General features: G+C 36.9%; 1 long non-coding RNA gene across 2 annotated transcripts in view; it reads left to right on the plus strand.

Annotated features, from left to right (window-relative positions):
* Positions 1–552: 552 nt before the first annotated feature.
* The window catches only part of LOC108536492 (uncharacterized), a 28,885-nt gene continuing 18,651 nt past the window's right edge, over positions 553–10,786 (plus strand). Inside the window, exon 1 of one of the 2 annotated variants that reach the window (XR_001887528.1) lies at positions 553–631. This is a non-coding gene — a long non-coding RNA (uncharacterized LOC108536492). The remainder of the gene's footprint in view (positions 632–10,786) is intronic. The other variant, XR_001887529.1, reaches the window with a different exon arrangement.

Consider the following 10,786-nt stretch of genomic DNA (forward strand, 5'->3'; position numbering starts at 1 on the left):
ACTAATCCTTTTCCCTGATTTTTCTTTCATGGGACTTGTCTGTTCCCAACATTTTATTTATTTACTTGCTTAGTTGTTTATTGTCTGTCTCCCTTACTTTAATGCAAGCTAAAAAAGTTCAAGGACCTTGACTTGAACCTTTCTGCTGTTTTCCCAGTATCAAGAGCAGTGCCTAGCACAGAGTAGGTTCTCTATAAATATTTGTTCAATAAATGAGTGAATTATTTAGTAAATTAGCTTAAATATGCCAAAATTGAGATGAGGGGCTCCTGGCCCCTGTTCCCAGCTGGCCACTCCCTGGTCACAGGTCTGGCCTCTCCCCAGAACTGTCTGGACAGTCTTTCCGGTGACTCCTTGAGGTTTCCTTGAAGCCCCTGAAAATATTTTGTTGAGAACACCTTTCATAGTGGCCCTAGTTCTAGTCAACTTTTTAAATCAGATCAGCCAACACCAGTCACAGGAGAAGTTGGAAACTGGAACAGAACCAACTTGTGTGGCAGAATTTTAACGAAAATGTCATGGCAACCAAGAGAATCTGTTCTAGACCTTCAAGACCGTCTCTGCAAATGAAGCTGTGAACTCCATGGCTGAGCTGTGTATCTTGGAATAGGGCCCATGTTTAGATGGAGAGGTAAGACCTGAAAAAGTAAAATTCAATCTTCAATGGTAATGAAATATTAAATTAGTGTGGACACAGGGGAGAGACTTTTACTCTTCTGCTGTGGCTGCTTCAGCAAGCTTGGCCTGTTAAATCCAAATGAAGTGTGGAGACCAGACATGCTCCATTGCTCTATTTCATTCTTGCATTTTTCTAGCTAAAGCATACCATTTAGCTTTCCCACCTAAACCTTCTTACTCTTACTCTTCTTTCCTGCAGGGGAATTGCTTGTAGACAGATTGAAAAAGTATATAAGAGCCAGAGTTTTCTTATATTGGACTCTCTAACAATAACAAAAATTATTATTATATGTTGTCTCTTAGACAATGGGTTGCTCTGCACTGGCATGAAGTTGTGGTAACATGGAATGCATAAGCTTGTGGTTCACACTGAGTGTACAAAATCAGTTTCCCTGGGACATAAATCTGCTCTTTATTGATGTATCCAAGCTCCATCCCAAGTAAGAACTGGGTTAAGGGAAAAATAGACCCATTCATGGTGTACATGCACATAAAAGGTTTTAAGAAATCCCACTCTAAAGAAGTCTATTCAACTTTGCTTAATCTGATGTCTCATAAAACTATGATCACTGAATCCATTTTATTTTTGCCTGACAAAATGATACTCAACCTGGGCCATAGTGCCTACCTCATTGTGTCTGAAAATCTGTGGGGACATTTTGGTCACAATGTCTGGAGGCTCTATTGGCATTTAGAAGGTGGGGACCAGGGATACTAAACATCATCTAGTATGAGGACCAGTTCTTCTACATAATGAAAAATTATCCCACCCAAAATGCCAGTAGCATCCCTGTTGGGTACATACTAATTCACACTAGGAATTCTAATATACACCACTTTTTTATTGTACAGATGGAGAAACAGGCTCAGATAGAGGAAACGGTATGTGTAAGTCTCACAACTGTGTCCATGGTCCAAGTCAGTACTGGAACTCGCTCTCTTTTTCCCTATTCTGTACTCACACCTCAACACCATGTTGTCTCTATTGTGCATATACCAGCATACTTGAAAAATGAGCAAGAGCTAAGTTGTTCAAGAGCCTTAAAGAAAAACCTCCTTAGAGCCTCCAGAGTATCTACATGCTTGTGGAAACACTGGCTGATGAATGAATGAAAATTGAAACAACACAGGAGGAAAATTCAGAACTAGCTTTCACTTGGCAATTACTACATGCCAGGCCTTTTGCCTATATTGGCTCTTTTATTCCCCACAATGGACCAATAACAGAAAGATTACTAACTCCTTTTTTCAGATGAAGAAACTGTGTCTTGGAGAACTTGGATAAGATTCTCAAGGTCACAGAGCTCATAGAAAGTGATAGAACTGGGATTCAACCTGATTTTAGTTTGACTTTTAAGCCTGAGCACTTTCCTTCAGGCCTCTCAATGACCAGCCAAGGCTCTTGCTCTCAGAAATGGGAAACACAATGAAGAAGAAAAGAAGGACTTTTTTCCCCAACAAAATTTGTTTTCTGTTAATTACATTTCTATTGTTAAAAATAACAGAAATCAATTCAAGTATGTTTAAGCAAAAGTGAGCATTTTTGGAAGGATAGTGGAGCCCATGAAATCTAGAAGTTGAACAATCCAGCTCTACAAGCACATGCGACAGCTGCAGCATGTGGACACACCCTCCAGAATAGCACTGTTGAGACTGACTCACTCCCAGCTCCCAATCCCTGTCTCAGGTCAATGCTTGAGAGAGATAATAGCTCTGATTCAACTTCAATCAGATATTCACCTCTGTTCCAACCACTTGTGGCTGTGAAGTTAGAGTCACATAGCAGGAACACAGTTGCTGATAAGCCATTTTTGTGGACAGAGTGGGTATCTTTAAGAGTTACCTATGATCAATTATTGGTCATGTTGTGAGGCAGTTGAAGTTTCTTTTGTGTCCTTTATATCCCCCTAACAACAGGGAACTTTTAGCAGTAAATGCAAAAAAAAAAAAAAAAAAAAAAAAAAAGGAGAGAGAAAGAGAGAGAGAGAAAAATTTCAAATCAACAACCTAATGAGGCTGGGCATGGTGGCTCACGCCTATAATCCCAACTCTTTGAGAGGCCAAGGTGGGTGGATGACTTGAGGTCAGGAGTTTGAGACCAGCCTGGTCAACATGGCAAAACCCTGTCTCCATCCAAAAATACAAAAATGAGCTTGGTGTGGTGGGGCACAACTATAGTCCCAACTACTCAGGAGGCTGAGGCACAAGAATTGCCTGAACCCAGGCACAAGAATTGCAGTGAGCCAGGACTGCCCCACTGTCTTCCAGCCTGGGCAACAGAGCAAGACTCTGTCAAAAAAAACAAAAAACAAACAAAACAAACAAAGAAACAAACAAAACTCTAATGATGCACCTCTTGCAAAAAATAAAATAAAAGGAAGAACAAACTAAGCCCAAAATTAGTAGGAGAAAAAATAAAGATCAGAGTACAAATTACCAAAATAGAGACTAAAAAATATACAAAAGATCAACAAAACAAAAAGTTGGATTTTTTTTTTTGGAAAAGATAAGCAAAATTGACAAGCCATTAGCTAGATTAACCAAAAAAAAAAAAAGAGAAAAGACTCAAAAGAGTTAGAAACAAAAAAGGAGGCATTACAACTGATATCACAGATACAAAGGGTGATTGGAGACTATTATGAACAACTGTACACAAACAAATGGGAAAACCTAGAGGAAATAAGCAAATTCTGGACACATACAACCCACCAAGATTGAAACAGGAATAAATAGAAAACCTGAACAGACCAATAACAAGTAACATCACTGAAGCTATAATAAAAAGTATCGCAACCAAAGAAAAGCCCATGACCGGATGACTTCATGCCTGAATTCTATCAAATATTTAAAGAAGTAACACTAATTATCTTCAAACTATTCCAAAAAATTGAAAGAGAGGAAATTCTACCAAACTCAGTGAGGCCAGCATTATCCAAATACTAAAATGAGGCAAGAACACTACAGACAAAAAACTACAGGCCAATACCCCTGATGAACATAGTTGCAAACATCCTCAACAATATACTAGCAAATCAAATCAAAGTCAACAACACATCAAAAAGATTATACAACATAATCAAGTGGAATTTATCCCAGGGCTGCAAGCATAGTTCACCATTCACAAATGAATAAATGTGATACATCACATCAACAGAATGAGGGATAAAAACTGTGATCATCTCAATAGATGCAGAAAAATCATTTGATAAAATTCAACATCCCCTCATGATAAAAACTCTCAACAAATTAGATGTAGAAGAAACACCTCAACATAACAATAGTCATGTATGACAAACCCAGAAATAATATTATACTGAATGCGGAAAAGCTGAAAGCCTTTCCTCTAAGAACTGGAACGAGATAAGGATGTCCACTTTCACCGCTCATATTCAAAATTGTACTGAAAATCCTAACAAAAGCAATTAGGCAAAATAAATAAAGAACACCCAACTGCAAAGAATGAAGTAGAATTGCACCTGTTTGCAGAGGACATCATCTTATGTGTCGAAAAACCTAAAGATTCCAACAAAAACTCTTAGAACTGATAAATTTAGTAAAGTAGAAGGATACAAAATCAACATACAAAATCAGTGGCATTTCTGTATGTCAATAAAAAGGTAACTACAAAAGAAATCAAGAAATCAATATCATTTAAAATAGCCATAGACTATGAATAAACTTAACCGATGAGATGAAAGGTATCAACAATGAAAATTATAAAACTTTGATGAAAGAAATTAAACAGGACATAAACACACAAAATGAAACGCCATTCTATGTTCCTGGATCAGAGGAATAAATATTGTTAAAATGACCATACTACTCAATGTGATCTACAGAATCAATGCACTCCCTAACAAAATACCAATGACATTCTTTACAGAAATTGAAAAAAAATCCTAAAATTTGTGTGGAATCATAAAAGATGCCCAATAGCTGAAACAACCCTGAGGGGAATAAAAAACCTGGAGGAATCATACTACCTGACCTCAAAATATACTGCAAAGCTATAGTAACCAAAACTGCATGGTGCTGGCATAAAAACAGACATAGAGACCGATGGAAAAGAATAAAGAACCCAGAAATAAATTCATGTGTTTACAGCCAACTGATTTTCAACAAAGGCACCAAGAACATACATTGGAGGAAAAGATAGTCTTTTCAGTAATTGGTGCTGGAAAAACTGAATATCCATATGCAGAAGAATGAAACTAGATACCTATCTCTCACCACATAAAAAACCAATTCCAAATGGATTATGGTCCTGAAACTATGAAAGTACTAGAAGAAAACATAGGAAAAATACTTCAGGACATTGGTTTGGGCAAAGGTTTTATAAAAACCTCAAAAGCATAGGCAACAAAAGAAAAAAATAGATAAATGAGATTATATCTGATGAAAACACTTCTTAAAAAAGCAAAGGAAACAACTAATAGAAACAACTCACAGAATGGGAGAAAACATTCGAAAACTACTTATCCAACAAAGAATAAATATGCAGAATATATAAGAAATTCAAACAACTGAACAGCAGAAAATTGATTTAAAATGGAAAAATGATCTAAACGACAGTTTTTTAAAGAAGGCATATAAGTGGCCAACAAGTATATGAGAAAATGTTCAACATTACTAATCATCAGGGAAATGCAAATAAAAGCCATAGTAAGACGTCATCTCACCCCAATTAGAGTGGCTATTACCAAAAAGACAAAAAAATAACAAACGCTGGCAAGGATGTGGAGAAAAGGAAACAGATATACTGTTGATGGAAATGTAAATTAGTACAGCCAATTTGGAAAACAGTATGGAAGTTTCTCAAAAAAACTAAAATTGGAACTAGCATATGATCCAAAAATCCCACTGCTGGGTGGATAGCTAAAGGAAATGAAATCAGTGTGCCAAAGGGATATCTGCACTACTCTGTTTACTGTAGCGCTGTTCATAATGGCCAAGATACAGAATCAACCTGTGTCCCTCAACATACGATTAGATTAAAAATGTGGTATATATACACAATGAAATACTATTTAGCCATAAAAAAGAATGCAATCTTGTCATTTGCAACAACATGAATGAACCGGGAGTACATTATATTAAATGAAATAAGCCAGGCACAGAAAGACAGATACCACATGTTCTTACACATTTGGAAGCTAAATAAGCTGATGTTATAGAAGTAGAGATTAGAATATTGGTAATAGAAGCTGGTAAAAGGGGAGGAAAGTGGGGGATAAGGAGAGGCTAGATAATGAATAGAAAATTACAGCTACATAGGAGGAATAAGTAAGTTCTTTTTTTTCTTCTTCTTCAACATTTAAGTTCAGGGGTTCATGTGCAGGATGTGCAGGTTTGTTACATAGGTAAATGTGTGCCATGGTGGTTTGCTGCACAAATCATCCCATCACCCAGGTTTTAAGCCCAGCATCCATTAGCTATTCTTTCTGATGCTCTCCCTCCCTTCACGTCCCCCTCCGACAGGCCCCTGTGTCTGTTTTCTCCCCCAACCTATGTGGCCACGTGTTCTCAGCATTCAGCTCCACTTATAGGTAAGAATATGTGGTATTTGGTTTTCTGTCCCTGCATTAGTTTGCCAAGGATAATGGCTTCCAACTCCATCCATGTTCATTCAAAGGACATGATTTCATTCCTTTTTATGACTGCATAGTATCCCATAGTGTATATGTACCACATTTTCTTTATCCATTCTATCATTAATAGGCATTTAGGTTGATTCCATGTCTTTGCTATTGTGAATGGTGCTGCAATGAACATATGTGTGCATGTATCTTTATAATAGTATGATTTCTATTCTTTTGGGTGTATGCCCAGTAACGGCATTTCTGGGTCAAATGGTATTTCTGCCTCTAGGTCTTTGAGGAGTTGCCACACTGTCTTCCACAATGGTTGAACTAATTTACACTCCCACCAACAGTATAAAAGCATCGATAGGAGGAATAAGTTCTAATGCTCTATTGCACCTTGTGTGACTTCTTCAAAATGTTATCTACTATCTCTATTCTTTCCTTCCCATCATAATTTCCTTGGGAGAGAATTCTCCATATTTACTGTAACACACATCTTACTGATTAGGTTTAATGCTATACTCCTTCAAGAGATTGCATTCTAACAGAGCAAAATGCAATGTCATCCAACAAATATTGGTAAATCTCACCTGCATATGAGAAGCCCTAAATGAAGAATTGTTTCACCTTTCTTTAATGGTGTTCAGAGATGATTAAGACTTCTTAACCTGCAAAGGATATAATTTACAAGCCTCAGTCAAATAAATGAGACTGTAACTGTAAAAAGAGAGATTTGGAGAAAGAAAGTGACTTGAAGGAGGAGCTCCTCAAATCACACCACAAGGTGACTGATTGTCTTACTTGTTAAGTTATCGCTAAGTTTCCCATGGGACAGGGAGTAAGAGGCTCGCATTGCCACCACAAATTCAATAGATAACCTATGGTTAAGAGTAGGGGTGGTGTAGAGCAAGGGCAACTAGTCATATCCTGGAAAATAAATCTTCCAGCCAGTACCCCTTAGGAAAATATTCCCTCTGGAGCCATTGGGTCCACGTCATGGAAGATTTCATAGGAAAGGCATTGTCTCTCATAGGGTGCCTACCAGGATACGTCTCAGTCATTCAGCTCCCCCCAAACAGGCAGAGAAAAGTGAGAAAGGAAATCTTTACTCTGATCAGATCTGCAACAACACCTACAGTGGAGGCCAGAACCAGTTTTCTGGCACTAGTGGTCTTGCCCTTCCATTACACAAGTGACCATAAGAAAGTCATAAATTGCCCTGGGTCTGCAAGATTTGCATGGTATATATTTTTCATCATTTTATTTTACCTTCTTTCCTGCACTGTACCTGGATTTTTGCCATCTTGCTCTTTCTTTAATGCTCACTACCGTGAGCTTCTTCAGGGCATGTGCAGAAGCATCCCATCCGGGCTTGTTCTACTTCGATAGAACCATAATGTATATACTTGGATTTTTTTCTCATGATCTCCATAAAAAACACATTGGTATACTAATGGCCTGACTTGTTTACATCTGACAAAGTGGTTTACTCTGAAATGTTTATGACTGATGTTCACATCTCTTTTGGGGTTTAAGTGTTGCATAATTACATTCCTCAACAAAATGCCCCCACAAGTTTAACAGCAGTCACCATGACAGGCAATAGGGAAGATATTGGGAGATGGAAGCTTTTCAACGGACATTTCAAAACACACCTCATGAGCAACTGCCTACTTTGTTTCTGTGACAAGGGAATTCTGGATCCTAGATGATAAGTCTTGAAAGGGTCTGTGGCCTTGAAGGAGTAAAAAGAGTGAGACAATCAGTCTTGCTTTGTTTCACTTTAAAAGTCAGGAAGACAGTTCAGTTCAACACTTAATGACTTCAAGCAAATTTATTTCTGGAGACTCTCAACCCCTCCAATACATCTATAATTAGCTTTTTAAAAATTCTTAAAAGCCATTTTAAAATTTAATGTCATTGTGGTTGAAATCATGCTTTGTGTGATTTGAACTGTCTTACATGTATTGAGACTCATTTTATGGCCCAAAACATAATTTATTCTGGTGGATGTGCACTGAATGTGTATTCTACTTTGTTGGATACAGTGTGCTAAAAATGTTCATTAGAACAAGTTGGCTGATAGTGTTGTTTAAGTCTTCAATCGACATTTTGTCTACTTGTTCTGTCAATTACTGAGAGAAGAGTGTTGAAATATCTAGCTATAATTACTGATTTTTTATTTCTCCCTTAAATTCTATCAGTTTTTGCTTTGTGTATTTTGAAATGTTATTACTAGATGCACACACATTTAGGACTGTTATAAATTATTGAGGAAGTTACTCAAGTATATCATTATTAAATATACTTATTTGCCCTTGGTTATGCTCTTCTTTCTAAAGTCTACTTTTTGATATTAATATGGCCATTCTAGCTATCTCGTGATGAATGTTTGCATGGTATATATTTTTCATCATTTTATTTTACCTTATCTTATATTTTACCTTATCTGTGTCTTGATATTTAAATTGAATTTCTTATAGAATGTATTTAGCTGAGTCTTGCTTTCTTTTCCAATCTGATAATCTCTGCTTTTTAATTGTGGTGTTTATACCATTTAGATTTAATGTGTTTAATGTTTGGGTTTAAATTGATCAGCTTGCTGTTTCTTTTATCTTTGTTCCATCTATTTTTTGTTTCCTTTTTTCTTTTTGGTCTTTTCTTTTCTTGGTTAATTGAGTACTTTTATGATTCCATTTCATCTATATTATTGGCTTATTAGCTTTACCTCTTTGTTGTAATTTGTAAGGGGTGCTCTAGAGTTCACGGTAATCTCTAAATTATTAAGCCTACCCTGAAATATATCATTAAAAGTATAGTCTAAGAACCTCTGGACAGTATATTTCCATTCTCCATATCCTCCATCCAGTTGTGCTATTATTGTCATGTATTTTGTTATATACACAATAAATTATCAGTTTTGATTTAAAAGCCAATCTTCTTTAAAAGAATAAATCTATACTTTAATGTAAAATTTATCCATTTAAAATGTTAGCCACCAATTCAGAAAAATTAAAAGCAAAGTACAGAGCTCATTATGTGTAGGTCAAATGACATTTATCTATGGTTGGAAATATTGTGTTGAATATGTTGTTCTACAACTTGTTTATTTCCCTCACTCCTATGATATGTAGATTTTTACAATGCTACCCTCTCATTAACTGCTACTTAGTGTTTTTTTGGATAGACATATCATGGCTTATTCAACCATGCTGATGGACATTTAGGTGTTAGTTCATTTTCACACTGCTATAAGCAATTAGTGGGCTGCCTGACTTCTTAGATAGCCCTGTCAGGGTCTGAGACAGGGAAATGAATAAATCACTTCTTCAGGTAGACCTGGGAATTGAAGAATTACCTGAGACTAGGTAGTTTATAAAGAAAAGAAGTGTAATTGACTCACAATTCCACATGGTCGGGAGGCCTCAGGAAACTTACAATCACGTGGAAGCAAGGCACGTCTTACGTGGTGGCAGGAGAGAGATAGCGTGAGGAGGGAGACTGCCAAACCATCATATCTCATGAGAACTCACTCACTATCATGAGAACAGGATGGAGGAAACCACCCCCATGATTCAGTCACCTCCCACTAGGTCCCTCCCTTGACACATGGGGATTACAATTTGAGATGACATTTGGGTGGGGACACAGAGCCAAGTCATATCACCATGCTTGTTTGAGTCTTTCCACACATGTGTGTATATTTCTGTAGAGAAGATACTGAGAAATGAAATAGCTAATCAGAAGGTAAGACCATTTTAAGTTTGAATAGACATAGTCAAATGACTCTTCAGTGTAGCTTGCTCTAGTTTCATTTTTAAAAAAGAACCCTGTAGCCATTATTGCTGAAAAATGTCCACTTGCAGAAACAATTAGTGGGCTGCCTGCCTTCTTAGATAGCCCTGTCAGGGTCTGAGACAGGGGAATGAATAAATAACTTCTTCAAGTAGGCCTAGAAATTTATGCTTTGTAAGATAAGATCCCAAAGAGTCTAGTTTCACCTAATTAATGATAATTTATCTAATTCAATTATTTTTAAAATTTCAAAAAATATATAAGAAATGGAATATTCCTTTAGGAGTAAGCCTAGATGTCATATAATTCACCCCTCTCACTTTCTGAATGGAAGGAAAAAAAAAATCTGAAGCCAGAGAGAAGTGACTTGCACAGCTAGTTCTCACAAAAGCAGATTTGAAATCCAGGTCTCCTGATTCTCAGAGCAGGGTATTGATTTAGAGAGACAATTAGGCCAAATACAAAACCTTTGAGTGGGAAGTAGTCTTAGAAAGGAACTGGAAGTCAGATTCATCTTAATTTAGACTACCATATCACACAGAAATCCTCTTGCTAGGATAGCTGATGTTTCTGAAAGTTTGAGTTTAAGCATTTTCTTTAAAAGGCAGTTAGTTCAATAACTTGTGAATAGACATTATTATTGGGCAGCTTTAATTATTAGAAATTCTTACTTTTGGCCGGTTACGGTGGCTCACACCTGAAATCCCAGCACTTTGGGAGGCCGAGGAGGG

This window comes from Rhinopithecus bieti, unplaced genomic scaffold, assembly GCF_001698545.2.
Source record: "Rhinopithecus bieti isolate Rb0 unplaced genomic scaffold, ASM169854v2 scaffold_13342, whole genome shotgun sequence".
NCBI lineage: Eukaryota > Metazoa > Chordata > Mammalia > Primates > Cercopithecidae > Rhinopithecus > Rhinopithecus bieti.